Source organism: Sorex araneus, chromosome 3 (genome assembly GCF_027595985.1).
Source record: "Sorex araneus isolate mSorAra2 chromosome 3, mSorAra2.pri, whole genome shotgun sequence".
Classification (NCBI taxonomy): Eukaryota; Metazoa; Chordata; class Mammalia; order Eulipotyphla; family Soricidae; genus Sorex; species Sorex araneus.
Genome location: NC_073304.1, coordinates 221,068,860 through 221,084,750, shown reverse-complemented (window position 1 = coordinate 221,084,750; position 15,891 = coordinate 221,068,860). Strand labels below are relative to the sequence as shown.

At 47.8% G+C, this 15,891-nt stretch overlaps 1 pseudogene; it reads left to right on the top strand.

Moving 5' to 3' along the window:
* The first annotated feature begins 453 nt into the window (after positions 1–453).
* LOC129403533 (RAD52 motif-containing protein 1-like) overlaps positions 454–15,891 on the top strand; it is a 107,405-nt pseudogene continuing 91,967 nt past the window's right edge.

Sequence of the window (15,891 nt, the reverse complement as noted above, 5' to 3'; positions counted from 1 at the left end):
CTCATAAGTCAATTTAGTCCCTGACAATTTTCGTCCAGCATGGCCTTGGATCTATAGTTTTACCTTGGCCTCATCACTGAACTACATCCTCCATTGCATATACTGAGAAGGGCTTAAGTAAGTCTTAGCAACCACATGAAAAGCTTGAGGTACCCAATGAGCCTTTTTACTCCAGCCTGTAAGATACTCCTTACAGTATGGATGTGTAGGTCCATATGAGGCACAGGTCTTTTTAAATTACTGAGTGAGTCCATTCTTAACCCTTCCTAAGATGGAGACTGATTTTCCTCCACCTGGATGGGAAAAAAGAGACGGAGCTCATGGGGCCTGGGTGGGAGTGACCATTTACAGTCGAAAGATCTCAGTTGTCAGCTTTTATTGGGAGAATGTCCTGAGCTACCTGGAGGTCACTTGGCTGAAGGGCAGCGGCTCCTGTGAGAAGCCTTCTCTACCATGCTGCTCTTGGACTCAGAATCTGAGGAACTGGTAGTTGGCTCATCAGACCCATCACTTTCCTGTGATTCACTGGAAGTGCAGTCACACAAGGGAGGTGGTGGTCTCTCTGGCTTAACATCAGTAGGGAACGTTAACTCATGAGTGGCAGAGAGATTTTTGCTCTGAGAACATGTTTGCACTGGAAACACCTTGATCTGCTTTCGAGGCTTAGGTACGAGAGTAGCCAAGATTTGACCATTGGGCTTCTTTCTAGGCTTGTGTATGGGAGGAGCTGAGGGCAAGGCTCTCTCCATAGTAGAAACTTTCTTTACTTCATCCTTATACTTAAAATCCTCTCTGTTTAACTCTTGAGGAACGTCTCCCATAGTATATCTAACATCCTCCTCCTCAGAGGTACCTTTCAAAGCCTTGAAAATGGAGTTAACAATTTCCCAAGTTACCCAGAATTGTTTGGGGATTCTAGCCCCTTCTTTAAATTCCTTGAAGACATTATCCTTAATCTTTCCCCAAACCTTAGGCTCCAAAGTATCCTTATCTGGAAACCAAGGATGAAATTTGTAGACAATTTTTATGCAGGACCGGAATTGGTCCGAGAAACAGGTTGTCCAGTTCTCTTTGCAAAATGCTTAATCAATTCAATAAAAAACTTGCCAGGTTCAGTTTGCCTCGAAAGAATTTGAACGGGCTTCACTGTTTTTGTCCCATCTTAGTGGGGGCGTATGACTAGTATTTAACCACAAAATCCTGTTCTCCCCCTAAACTTTTTTAGAGTGGGGTTCTACTGAATGCTATTCTTACCTTTAGTTGCACACCAGTTGGATGTTCGTGCCCGCCCAAGGACGCCAGTTGTGTAAACACACAAAAAAGGGGGGGGCACACTGGGCACAGAGCAGCGGCGCTCTATCTTTCCCTCCACCCGCATTCGGTACTCTCTAGCCGCTTTTCCCCCACCCCGGGGAGGTTGATGGTGATGATGAGGCAGGTGAAGGAAGGAAAGAGGACCAGGCTGTTTTTCTCAGTTGCAGTTTATTCCATTCCCATCTCCATTCTCCTCTGATTCTCCTCCTGCTTCTTCCTCCCCCATGCTGCTTCATTCTCCTCCTCTGGATCTGGATCTGGCGTCTCCAGATCTGGCACTGGGACCCCCAGCCCACTCTTACAGCCTAGTTAAATCCCCCAGCATGAGGGCTTGTGGCTTACACATAAGTGTGGTCACAATCAATAGGGGTAAAGTTCTTTTCCTTGGGGGATGCTACTTCTAGGACATGCTACTTCAGCAGGACACCCGCCCAAGAGGGGAATCCCATGGGTGTGTTTCTCCTCTCCTTGTCCAACTAACATATAAGCATTCATAATATCAATCATTTTGTATGGACACAGCTAAAAACGAATTAAGCTTATAGAATTGCTCTCCTGGAGTCATCTCGATCTCATACTACAGTGCTCAGGCCAGATTAGTCTTTCCTATCCCTAGCAGGGTCCTAGTCTCATCATTACTTTTGGATCATGACAGCATTTGTCCATGACCAAGCTCTTAACATATAGTAAAACATCAGGCACTTTGGCCAGGCCCATCTCAATGCCAGGGTAACACATAACTCACCTCTTGCCCTGGGTCCATCTCGTCCCTTGTCGGGACCCTGCCTTTGGGGTGCTAGGAACTAAGGGCAACTGAGGCTTAAGTCGAGAAAGCAGATGTCCAGGAATAAATAGTATTAAAAGCCAATTAAATCCCAAGTTATAAAGCATATTAACAACAGTCTTTCTTTGTCGATACAAATAGGACATTGCTTTAAAGTAAACTATTCAAAAAACACAAGTAGAGGAGAAAGGCAATATTAACTTACAATACAAATTCAGTGTCCTAGAAAGATCTGACCTTACAAATTAACAGTCTGATTGGGGGGGGAAAAGTTGATTAACTGGTTGTGGAAGGGAGCATAGAGAAGTGGTTACAGATAGACAAAGGACTGGAAGTGACTCGGGAGCACTTTGAGGGGTGCGACCCAATAAACTTAAGCTCCTTATGGCAAGGGGAACAGGACATACCAATGTTGTCTTAAAATGTTTAGAGATTATTACCAGATAAACCTAAACTCATTGTGGCAAGGTAAAAAGGACAAACTAATGATATCCTACAATTACTGACCTCTGTAGTTACAGTAATAGTCACACCCATAGGTTTAGCAGTGACATAGGGCAAATTTAAGCTTAGAGCTTCATTCTGACTTGGAGATGGAACATTTTCTTCTGAATGCAGAAATGCTCAGATGGTTCAGGAGGCTGATCCAGGGCCTCTTGTGGCACTGGAGAAGGTTCAGTCTCATTACTGATTTTTTAAAAGATAGAAACTCCTCCTGACTGTGCATGGGAGAGCACACGAGTTGGCCATGGAACCCCAGCCTCGCACATGCCAGCCCTATGCTCCACCACTGATCCCTACCCTGGCCAAGTCTAAAACCTGAGAGCCACTGGCTTTGCTTCTTTACCAAAAGGAAGATGGGGCTGGAGAGACAGTGCAGCAGGTAGCCAGTCCAGAAGCTAGCTGGAGGCACTGGGATGGGGGAAGCCCAGCACAGGCCCTGTTGGGAAAGGTCCTAGAGCCACTCCCTCCCTGCCCCCACCTGTCTTCCTCGGGGAGTTGTGCCAGTGACTCTGGCAGCTTTGTTCAAAGGCTGTGCTGTGAATGGGCCCCAGTGTCATGCTGTCCCCGTCACCAGTGAGGAAGCCCCTGTGGGTCTGAGTGTGGAAGCCCAGGAGGCTTAGTGTTGAGGCTCCCCAGTGCCTGACTCAGGTCCCATCTCTCTGGGTCCAAGGAGCCGAGCCCCCCAGGAGCCGCGCCCCTGCTGGGCTGCAGCCCCAGGTGGCAGTCCTGATGGGCATGTGGGAAACTGCGGCAGCAGGGGGAGGTGTGTGTGCTGGGCCCAGCCCTCACGTGACAATTTCCTCCCTGGTCAGCCACTGTGGGTGCCCAGCCAGCTTCCTGACCTCTGCCCTCCCATGCCAGGCACCAGAAGGCAGGGAGAGCTTGGAAAAGTGAGAAAAGAAACCAGAAAGGGGCTGGAGTCCATTCTCCCGAGCTCAGTGCCCCAGCCAGCGAGTCACTGGCGACAGGAGAGATAGTCATGGCAGGGAAGGGGCCGGGTCTGGCCATCCGCAGCTCACATCCACATGCAGGGCCTAAATGTCTACGACCCATGAACAAACAATGCTGGGCTCACTAGAGGCCCCCATGCCAAAGTCAGAGGCGGACCCCTTCCTCAGAACACACGCACAAGTGTGCTCAGGGTGTGAAGTGGCACAATTAAGCTCTGAGTGGACAGGACTGGAGCAATAGGATAGTGGGTAGGGCACTTGTCTTGTATCCAACTGACCCAGGTTCAATCCCCAACACCACACAGGATGCTCTGCGTCCCGCCAGGAGTGATCCCTGAGCTCATAGCCAGGAGTAAGCCCTGAACACCACTGACTGTGGCTCAGAACCATAATAAATTAAGCTTTATAAGTTCATAAAGAAGACCAGAAGCAGTTTAGCAGTTGCTTAGGACAAGAGCATAGAGACCAAAAACAGGCTAGTTCTAGTGGACATCCTCAAAACAAAAACCTCGTTAGTTCCTAAGGTGCCATCAGGAAAGTAAAGACACAGCCCAAGATATAAGCAGTTGGGCCAGAGCTGTAGCATACTGGGCTGGTGTTTGCCTTGCAGCACCTGACCAGGTTTGATCCCCACCACCCCACAATTTTGATAACTCCTGAGCATATCCACATGTGGCTGGGAAGAAAAAATCAATGCAAGCTTAGTATTGCTTCTATAGATGCAACCATCACCATCAGAGTGACCTAGTGGCATAGTGTTTCCCACTGGTCGGTGGTGGGCCTGGGGACACAGGGTCAGCTGGAGCCACAGGAGCCCAAGCAGGTGTGGAAAACGGCCCCTGAACTAAGACTCGGGGAGATGAGCAGCATCTGAGGATGTGGCGACAGAGGAAGGAGCAGTGACAAGGAACTGGCAGTGCCTAGCGAGCTTTGACTCACAGGGCCTGGGATTTTCTGGTTCTTCCTTGGATACAGTGTGGAGCAACCCTGGGTTGGTTGCAGTAAGAGACCCACTTAAGCTAGAGGAGGGAGAGCACAAGGAATACAAATTGTATTTAATTAATTTATTTTTTTTTGTACGTCACACCCAGCAGTGCTCAAGTTTTACTACTGGCTCTGCACTCAGGAATTACTCCTGGCAGTGTTCTGGGGACTGTATGGGATGCTCAGGATCAAACCTGGGTCGGCCGCATGGAGGGCAAATGCCTTACCCATTGTACTATCTCTCCGACCCCGAAAATGAAAATGAGCAGTCTTGCAGAGCCCAGCCAAGGGGCTCAGGGGAGCCTGGGGAAACAAGTGGAAGTAAATCTGCAAAGCGGCAAAGTATTTGCAGGAGGGGCCAGAGCCACCATGTAAGGAGCTTCCTTAGCATGCAGCTGACCCGGGTTTGATCCCCCAGCATCCTTTAAGGCCCCCTGAGGCTGGCAGGAGTAATTCCTGAGTGCAGAGCCAGCCAGGTGGGACCAAAAACCTGAGTCAGCCTGCCTCTGCTTCTCTGGGAACCAGGATCCACAGCGCCCCCTGCACTCCAGCTTTCTCCACTCCTGATGGGCCCCTCAAGTTCCACCACTAAAGTCTTAAGCAGCCATGAGGGTGGCTTTGGTCCAGCCTAAGTACCTGGGATGCAAAGTCCGCTGGATCAGCTCTTGGTTCCATAGTTGGAGCCACGGGAGCATTTGCACCAAACAATCGTGTCTGGTCTCAGCTAGCCACAACATTTTCAGTGGAAAAAGAAATGTCCCATTCCCCAGAGAGGTAGACACCCTCAAACAGTCAGCTCAGCCATGGCGGGTGTTCCCATGGTTACTGAACTTCACTGCCCTTCACAGTAAACAGATAAAGTAATTGTAGAAGCGCCTGTCCTCTCCGGGTGACTGTGTGGTGTTGGGCAAACTCAGGTACCTCAGGGGTACTTATGACTGACTCTTTCGAGAGAGAGTCTGTGGGGCAAGGGTGGGGGCAACATTTTTCTTTAGTAACTCTCAGCCCAAGCAAACAGGGCCCATTCCTGTCATGGGAGAAAACTGTTTAAAATATGGAAGCCCCCGAATGGGGTAGAGCAAAGGCCACAGATGAGGGCAATTGACAGGAACCATCAGAAGGGCCACAGGAGGCCGGAGCAGAGATCCTCAAAGGAGACCCAAGGAGTGGCCCTGGGGCCTCACAGAGCACTGGGTCAGGATGGATGAAGCCAGAACCAGTGTTTTGTCCTACAGGCTGATGTGGAAGCTGCGCAGTGAGGGCTGACCACTCTCTACCTGGGTGACAGAGTGTCCCCTGGAATGAGGTGGGGGAAGCCGGCCTGCTGTGGAGTTTTCCCAGAACTACTCTCGCTCCTCACTTGGGGATTCTCCATTTCTTCTGTCCTTTGCTTTCATTCTCTGTCACTTTCTTCCCTTCCCCTTCACAAGCCAAATGGAGCCAGAGCCCCAGGACTACAGGGTTTCCAAGGGCTGCCTCCTCATTCCCATGCAAGTCCGGGCCCCTAGCTCCTGACTGTCATTCGTAAAACCAAGGGGACCCCAATGAAATGTCTATATTTGGGGGATTATTAAAGTATTCCTTGTAGGAAGAAAGCGTTCACATTTTCCTGATCAAATTTGAGTGTCAAGGGCAATCGGGGCGCTCAGGGTACTAAAAGGAAGATAACACCTATTGTCCACGAATGTTCATGGTGAAGTGGAGACCTGTGTGAACAGTTTCACAGGGTGTTGGGAGAGGCAATGAACTCTAATTACTGGTTTGAAACAATATCAGGCTCCAGGTAACATATCCAAAGCCAATCGTTTTTTATGGAGAGAGAAAGCTCAGGTACAGCTTAATGATCTGGTTTTGATTGAGGCATAGAAAATAGTGGTGGGTGGAGGAAGTGTGTCAGAATGCCAAAGATTTCAGCCTGCTCTGGAAGAATGAACTAGAATTCAGATCATCTTTACAAAGTCTTGGATAGGGCTGAAGCAATAGCACAGCAAAAAGGGTGTTTGCCTTGCACGCGGCCTACCCAGGTTTGATTCCCAGCATCCCATATGGTCCACTGAACGCCGCCAGGACTAATTCCTGAGTGCATGAGCCAGGAGTAATTCCTGTGCATCACCAGGTGTGACACAAAAAAAGCAAAAAAAAAAAAAGTGCTGGATGGAATCTATATCTCTGTTTTGTTTGGGGAAGGGCTATTTGGCACCACACCCAAGTGTCTGGGGCTATTCCTGAATGTCTTGCTCAGGAGTGACCCCTTGCAGTGCTGCAGATACACTCCCAGTCATCAACCAAAAACAGGAACATTAATGATTAGGGATGATCCTTTCTAAAAAGACGAGGGTGGGGGGCTTCCAACATGTTCCTTTATATTTTACATACTCTTCCAAGGATCAGAGTTGGGTTAGCCACATGCGAGGCAAGCACTTTACCCTCTGTCCTATCTATCTTATCCAGGATCTATTTTTTTTTCTTGCTTTTTGGGTCACACCCAGCGATGCTCAGGGGTTACTCCTGGTTCTGCACTCAGGGATCACTCCCGGTGGTACTCAGGGGACCATATGGGATGCTGGGATTTGAACCCGGGTCAGCCGAGTGCAAGGCAAACACCCTACCCTCTGTGCTATCACTCCAGCCCTGGATCTAATTTTTTTGTTTTTGCACCACACCCAGTGATGTTCAGGGGTTGGGTCACTCTTGTCTGTGCACTCAGGAATCACTCCTGGCAGTGCTTAGGAGACCATATGGGATGCCAGGGCACGAACCAAGCCAATCACATGCAAGGCAAGCCCCCTACCACTGTTGATTTCATTTTCTTAGGAGGTGCCAATATGGAATAAAACCTGCTTAAGGACAATACAGGGCAATTTGCAGAAAAGGGACTGATGGAGCCATGTCCTACAGGTAGCAGCCATCAATCCTGATAAAACTGGGGTGTGCCTTGAATCACTCATGTTCCTACTTTTGAGTTTTAACTACAGCAGCCATAAAATGAGAAATGATGATGTGGTAGTTTCTAGACTTCTAGGTTTCCAGAACAGAAAAAACAAGAATAAAATTAAGACCACGATTAAAGATTTTCCATTTGTAAAGCAACTTTAGACTGAAGGGAATTAATTATTTTTATAATTCTCTATAAAACAATTATTAGCATTGTAGAGAAGTCCCACTTGACTAATGCAATCAGTTTTTGTCTTAGAAAAGAAGAACATTGGTTATATTATCCTTTATGTTTTTTGGGAGGGGCCAAACCTGGCAATGCTCAGGGGTTTCTTCTAGCTCTGCACTCAGGAATTACTCCTGGTGGTCCTCAGGAGACCATATGGGATGCTAGGGATTGAACCTGATCAGCTGCATGCAAGGCAAATAAATTAACTCTCCCTGCTGTACTATTGCTCTGACCCCTGATTATATTATCCTTTTTTCAAGTGTAAAAAACTGAGCAAGCTGAAGGGCATGTGCACTCGTGGGCTCTCAGGGAGGCTCTGTCTCACCGCCCGCATTTGGTGCTCTGGAACCGCTGTGTATGGGCTGGATCGGGACGGCTGTTGGCCAAGGACAGGCGAAGGAAGAAGGAGGACCAAGCTGGTTGCCGATCAGTTACCGTTTATTCAATCTTCCATCTTTCTCATCTCCTGCACTCCTAGCTCTGCCCTCTCTCTGGATCACTGCAGCCTCTATCATCTCTTCTTTTTCTCTCTCCCCCTTGCCCCTAGGCTACACACAGCCAGGTAGCAAAGTCAACATAAGAAAGCCCTTCCTGAGGGCTCTCAGGTTCAAAGCCAATACCTAAGGGCATTCCAAAGCCCTTCCCACTGTCAGCAGGCAAAATACCTCTTAAGGTGTTTTTCTCCTTTCCTTCCTCCAAGAACTTATTCACGTCTTAATACTAGTTATTTTTGTATGGACATAGCAAGAGATACATTGAGGCTTGCAAGGCAGCTCTCCTGGCAACATCTTGCCACAGACTCAGACTACAGCACTCAGGTTAGATTAATCACTCCTAACCCTAGCAGGGTCCAAATCTAGTTATCACTGTTCGGATCATGACAGCATTTGTCCATGACCAAGCTCTTCACTTATAGTTAAGCATTGGGCACTTTAGCCAGGTCCATCCCGATGCCAGGGTAGCACACAACTCACTGCTTGCCCTGGGTCCATCCCGTCCCTCGTAGGGACCTTGCTTTTGGGGGTGCTAGGAAGTAAGGGCAGCTGAGGCTTAGGTCAGAGAACAGATGCCCAGGAGGAAAATATGTAGAGTCAAATGACTCTCAGGTTACAAAAGCATAGCATTTGCTAAGTCTTCCTGTGTCCTTACAAAAGGACATGGCTCTGAATAAATTATGCAAAGGACTCAAGAAGAGAAAAACAATATTTACAAGTCAACAGAACACAAAGAAAGAAGTTATAAATAAACACAGAGGAATGGGAGCACTGTGATGAGAGTAACGTAATAAACCTAAACTACCTGAGACTATGTTATCCTACATATCCCCCTTTTTCTTTTACAAAAACACAAAAATTTGAATAAGGAACAATTCCAAATCACAACATAATTCCAAATCACAGTACAGTCTTATTAGTTGTACTACGATTTCAGTCCAACCCTGGGCCCAGAGCAGTGCTTGTAGTAAAGCGTCCAATTGTCCTGCACTTTCCAGTGCTGATAAGAGTCACCAATGATAAGTCATTTAGTCCCATTTTGAAGAAATGAAGTGTCTGGATCAAAATTGAAGAGTTGTTCCTGTAACAGCATCAGTAGTAGTTGCAGCAATGAGTCTCAGGGGAGCAGTTATTAGGAGTCTGATAAATTTCAGGAATCAGTCAAGGAGCACTGGAACAGGAGCATCACAACTCCTGGCAGGAGAACTTCAGCAGGGGAATGCAGCCATTCTTTGGTCAGGTTCCTCGGTAGTCCTAGAGGTGCAACCTAGCTTATGTCTGAGAAAAAACACTTTTTTAAAGTTATCAGAGGCTTTGACAGTTGAGGTTTGGTCTCCATGCCTGTGAATAGAAAGAGTCAGAGGGAAGCTCCAATACAAATGGATATCCTAGAGAGAAATGAAAAGGTGTTCCTGTTAAAAGCCATTCTTTTCTCCTTCAGGAAACTGTGAATTCCAAGGAAAGAGTAAAAGTAAAATACTGTTAATTCAGGATACTTAGTGTGGCGTTGTCCAATCCATAACCTGTAAAAGAGGGGTATAAGAGATGCTCTTAATGTGATCTCATGTTATTTTAAAGGAGTAAGAGGCCTTTTCTTCAGGTCCTCTGACGCTGGCTCATCTTCTTTCCTTGTGATTTCCAGCTTGGAGCTGGAATTTAAAGGGTTGTGAGTCTCTGGAGGTCTGAGATCCAAATCAGGTGGATGAATTCTACTTCTGATGAAACATAATGGGATCCAAAGTTTCTCAGTGGGGTTATCATCTGTTGAAACAAAAGCATAGCCTTTTCCTTGAATGAGAAGTTTTCCTGCTACATTCAATTGAGAAAATACCTCCTTTTTGTATTTGATTTAACATTCCATATGTCCACTGAAAATGCAGAGGTGGTGGGCTTATTGAAAAGGGGTTGTAGTAACTGTACTGGGGCAGGAAATATCCAACGCTGCGCTTTCTGCCGTCACTGGCTGCAGCAATTATACTGATTGGAGCTCTGAAACTCCACACTGGGAAGAGGGGCTGAAACTGAGAACATCCCCAGATTTTGTGGGGCCTGACTCTGGCCCCCTTGCAGGTGTCCCGAGTTGGGGTCACCCACTGCATCAAAATTAAAGCGACAATCTCTGGCCCAATGATTTCCCCTCTTACACCGGGGACAGGGCCCAGGACGTGCTCTCACAGTAGCACGGATGGGGGGCGTTCTGCAATCTTTACAAAAGTGGCCTGGTTTTCCACAATTAAAACATTTTTTCTGAGCTTGTCTCTGTAAGGCATAGACCGGCACCATATATTTAACAGAACCAACATTCCAGCATGCTTTCAAGTATCCCATTATGTCTTCCTTCTCCTTAATAGGGCGCAGAACAGCCTGGTGATCCTCACTGGCATTTTCAAAGGCCTATAGTTTAGGGGCTGGAGCAATAGCACAGTGGGTAGGGCGTTTGCCTTGCACGCGGCCGACCCGGGTTCGAATCCCAGCATCCCATATGGTCCCCCGAGCACCGCCAGGAGTAATTCCTGAGTGCATGAGCCAGGAGTAACCCCTGTGCATCGCCGGGTGTGACCCAAAAACCAAAAAAACCAAAAAAAAAAACAAAAAAAAAAACAAAGGCCTATAGTTTAGTCAACAGCTCCTGAGTTTCCTTGTCCTTAACCTGCATTTCAATGGCTTTCATCAACCTTCCTATGAAATCTGCATAAGGTTCTGAGGCTCTCTGGAAAATCTTTGTAAAACTTCCCTTAAATTCTGCATCTGGGGCTGGAGTGATAGCACAGTGGGCAGGGCGTTTGCCTTGCATGCGGCCGACCCAGGTTCGATTCCCAGCATCGCATATTGTTCCCTGAGCACGGCCAGGGGTAATTCCTGAGTGCAGAGCCAGGAGTGACCCCTGAGCATTGCTGGATGTGACCCAAAAAGCAAAAAAAAAAAAAAAATCGGTATCTGCATCAGCCTTCTCCCATGCACACAGGGCTGCGTCATGGACATGAGCAAAAACAGCACACGGCAAGGTGACTTGCCATTCTGGGTCACGCCATTTCCCTTTACCAATTAACATATCATCAATCAACTTAATTCCTGAAAAGTTTTGTCCAGCATGGCCTAGGCCTTGAAGCTTTGCCTTGGCCTCATCACTGAGCCACATTCTCCACTCCAAGTACTGAGAAGGGGTTAAGCAAGTCTTAGCAACCACATGAAAATCTTGATATACTCAATAGGCCTTTTTGCTCCAGTCTGTAAGATACTCCCTACAGTACGAAGATGTAGGCCCATATGAGACACAGGCCTTTTTGAAATGACTGAGAGAATCCATCCTTAACCTGCGATAAGATGGATCCTGCTTCTCTCTGCCTGGACTGGGCGATTGGGAGCATGTCCCAAGTGGTCTGGAGTCACTCTCGGACTCAGAATCTGAGTAAGTGGTAGCAGACTCATAACCCGCATCACTTTCATCTGATGCACTGGAAGTAGAGCTATATTCACCAGCCTCAGAAATATTTTTACTATGAAAACCTTTTCGAGATTTAGGTGTGGAAGGAGCTGAGGTCATATTATTTATAATATTCTCCTCCACATCAATTGTACTTTTCAAAAACAGGAGAATAGAATTAACAATCTCCCATGTAATCCAGAATCCCACGGGGATCTTAGTCCCTTCCTTAGATGCCTTATAGGCATTATTCTTAACTTTTTTCCAAGTCTTGCTTTCTAGAGTTCCTTCATCTGGGAACCACGGGTTAACCTTATAAACTACTTTAAAGCAGGACCGGAGTTGGTCTCTGGAAATGCAGAGTTCTGGGTCTCCTGTTCTGCGGGAGAAAAATGGAATCAAATCCATAAATGGCCTGCCCTGTTCAGTCTGGTTCGAGAAAATATGAAAGATGTTGGGAAGGCCCAGAATCTGCCCCATCTTAGCGGGGGAATGCTGTTAGGATTCCAATCCCCAGCACACTAAAAATCCTGTTCTCCCACTCACTTTCTAGACTGGGGGTGCACCAAACGCTATTCTTACCTTTAGCCTGGGGCGCGCAGATGCAGTGAAGCCGAGGAGGGCTGAGGTGGTACCTTTCACGGTTCCCAGCGAGAGTGACAAAACCCTGTTGGTGTGGGAGCTGAGCCCTGACCCCAAGGTCAAAGCCTTGCATGTGAGCTGGGTCCGGAGGGCAGGACGGGGTGTTCCGGGAAAGGCGCCCCGAGCCCTGACTTCCCACCGTGGCCCCGCGCCCTGCACTGTGCCAAGGGAACCGTGGCTGTCAGCTCGCCGCGACACTTTCTCCTGCTGCACCTCGGGCCCCGTGGCCGTGGCCGTGCGATGCTGCTGCAGCCAGGGCTTGCAGAGTGCAGCGTGCTGGGGATGTGGCCCCCCGCTCGGGGCCGGGGCGTGTGCGGGGAGGGTGGGCCTCGGCCGCGCACTCTGCGGTGGGTGACCTCAGCGGCCCCGCATCGTTCTCTGTCCGCAGCCTTCTCCCGCTTTGGCCTCCTGTACGCGGTGCGCGTCTTCGCCAATGCTGCGGCCGCCCCGCCGGGTTTTTACGCAGCGGTCATTTTTTTTTTAAATTTATTTATTTTTAATTAGTGAATCACCGTGAGGGTACAGTTACAGATTTATACACTTTTGTGCTTATGCTTCCCTCATACAAAGTTCGGGAACACATCCCTTCACCAGTGCCCATTCTCCACCACCAGTAAACCTAGCCTCCCCCCCACCCTCCCCAATCCCATCTCCCCCCACCACACCCTGCCACTGTGGCAGGGCATTCCCTTCTGTTCTCTCTCTCTAATTAGCTGTTGTGGTTTGCAATAAAGGTGTTGAGTGGCCACTGTGCTCAGTCTCTAGCCCTCATTCAGCCCGCAACTCCCTTCCCCCACATGGCCTTCGACTACATTATAGTTGGTGATCCCTTCTCTGAGTTGCCCTTTCCCCAGAATGTGAGGCCAGCCTCCAAGCCATGGAGTCAACCTCCTGGTACTTATTTCTACAATTCTTGGGTGTTAGTCTCCCACTCTGTTATTCTATATTCCACAGATGAGTGCAATCTTTCTACGTCTGTCTCTCTCTTTCTGACTCATTTCACTTAGCATGAAACTTTTCATGCCCATCCACTTAAATACAAAATTCATGACCTCCTTTTTTCTAACAGCTGCATAGTATTCCATTGTATGGATGTACCAAAGTTTCTTCAGCCAGTCATCCGTTCTAGGGCATTCGGGTTTTTTCCAGATTCTGGCTATTGTAAACAGTGCTGCGATGAACATACATGTGCAGATGTCATTTTGATTATACTTTTTTGCCTCTCTGGGATATATTCCCAGCAGTGGTATTGCTGGGTCAAATGGGAGCTCAACCTCTAATTTTTTGAGAGTCGTCCATATTGTTTTCCAGAAGGGCTGAACCAGTCGGCATTCCCACCAGCAGTGTAGAAGGGTCCCTTTCTCCCCACATCCTCTCCAACAGCGGTTGCTTTTGTTCTTTTGGATGTGTGCTAGTCTCTGTGGTGTGAGGTGGTATCTTGTGGTTGTTTTGATCTGCATCTCTCTGATGCTTAGTGATGTAGAGCACATTTTCATGTGCACTTTTTTGCCAAAAGCACTTTTGGCCATTCGTATTTCTTCCTTGGTAAAGTTTCTGTTCATTTCTTCACCCCATTTTTTGATGGGGTTGGATGTTTTCTTCTTGTAGAGTTCAACCAGTGCTTTATATACCATTGATATCAACCCCTTATCTGATGGGTATTGTGTAAATATCCTTTCCCATTCTGTGGATAGTCTTTGTATTCTGGTCACTGTATCTTTTGCAGCACAGCGGTTATTTTATTCTGCGCGCGCCGCTCACTCAGCCCAAGGGGCCTGCGGCCGGCAGCCGCTCTTCCAGTCCTTTCCGCTGAAGGTGGGTCGGCACTTGGCGGGGGCCGGGGCCTGTGGGAAGCAGTGCTGGGCGGGGGCACCTTACACTGGCAGCTAGCCGCCCTCACCCACCAGCCTCCCGCAGCCTTGCAGAGTGTCCCCCAGAATCCCGGCAGCACGGCCGGTCCCCCAGGGCTGCTGCTGCAGAAACGCCAGGGCTGGTTGCAGTAAGAGACTCGCTGACAGGGTCAGAGCCTGTTCCCAGCCTCCTCTGGACTTTGATGGGGTCCACGTGTGCGCTTGGCAGTCCTGTTGGCTGGAGGGACTCGCGGCCAGCGTCATCGCTCTATCTTAAGCCAGCCGTTCTCGATGCCCAGCCCCAGTTTCCCACTGTAAACTTTCTTCCCTTTGCGTGCACCCCGGCTCCACAGTCTCCAGCTCCTGAATTCCGTCTCGCTTGGGCCTCATTTTGGTCCCATTCTTTTGTCTGGCCCATTTGTTGGGTGTGGAGGGGATGGGGATAAGAACCTAGGGGTCCCCCTCTCTGCTGTTTTCCCGTGCACGCCCCCACCACTTCCCATGCCTCTGAATATATGAATATGAATATGAATATATGGGATGCTGGAGATCAAGCCTGGGTTGGCAAGTGCCCTACCTGCTGTTCTGTCACTCTGACAGAACCTTGAACTTCACAATTTTAGAGCTGTCTTCCTACCAAGAAGCTTAGGGGTATGGAGATGGGAACAGTGTTTCTCCTATTTGGAGTAATAATCTTCTTTGTTCCAAAGTATCTTTCAAGTATAGATCATGTGTAATCTTCTGTTATCCCAGCAAATTCTTCATCTAGATAATGAAATAAACTAATATAAATGTTTTTTCCCCCAGAATCTGTGGCACGTAGGCTTAGGGTATTCAGTCAAAGGCAGGGCTGTTAGTGAAAGAACTGGAACAGACTCTTGTAGGTGGATCTTAGGGAGAGACCAGCTCATCTATGCCACTACCAACCCTTTCTCAAGCTCCTTCCTACCATCGTATTTTGGGTGTTTCCATCCCGATCCCGAACTCCAGCCCCAAAGCAGAAAGAAAGAATTTATTGTGTATTGTTTGCTCTGAATCAACTGTTGAATATGCTCCAAAAAAGTTTCCTTAGAGGAAAGTATGTGAAGATTGCTGTATTTCCCTCAGGGACCATTAAGCCCTACGATAAGAGATTATTGATATGTTGTTAAAGGTTGAGCCTTGTGTAAAATGTAAAATGTATTTCCCTCTGTAAAAATGTATTTCCCTCTAAGATTGGTTGCCTCCTACTTCAAACCCCATCAACTGTGGTGTACTGCTCTTGGAATATTAGTGGTGTGAGGCATGTCAACTTCCTAATTTATAGTAGTGTAATCTGTAGGTGTCTAGCTTCACTTTGCCTATTTGAAATACATAATCAGTGTGAGCTCTGTGCCATGATCTTGACTAATTTCTCCCATCTAGTTCACTTATTCAGGAATGTACAGAATACATCAGACAGCAAAAATGTATGGTAATAGCCCTGACAGAATATACCTACCACAGAGCCTTCGAGACATAGCCTTGTTGAGCGGTATGGGCCATGTAGCAGCAAAGGATAGGGTTAATGTTTTGCTTGATTGCTTTCTGTAACTTGCTAAATTGCCTTCTGTAACTTGCTAACTTACTTGATCACTCTCTGTAAAACAATACCTTGCAGTGTGACCTAAGCTACACAAAACAAGGACCTGTTTCAGGAAATGAAACTGCCCAGATGCCTGGTAATGTCCAGGAAAGGCACGGACATATGGCGAAATTTTCTCTAGCAAAGCAGAATGTCACTGATGACCCCCCTTGATCCCA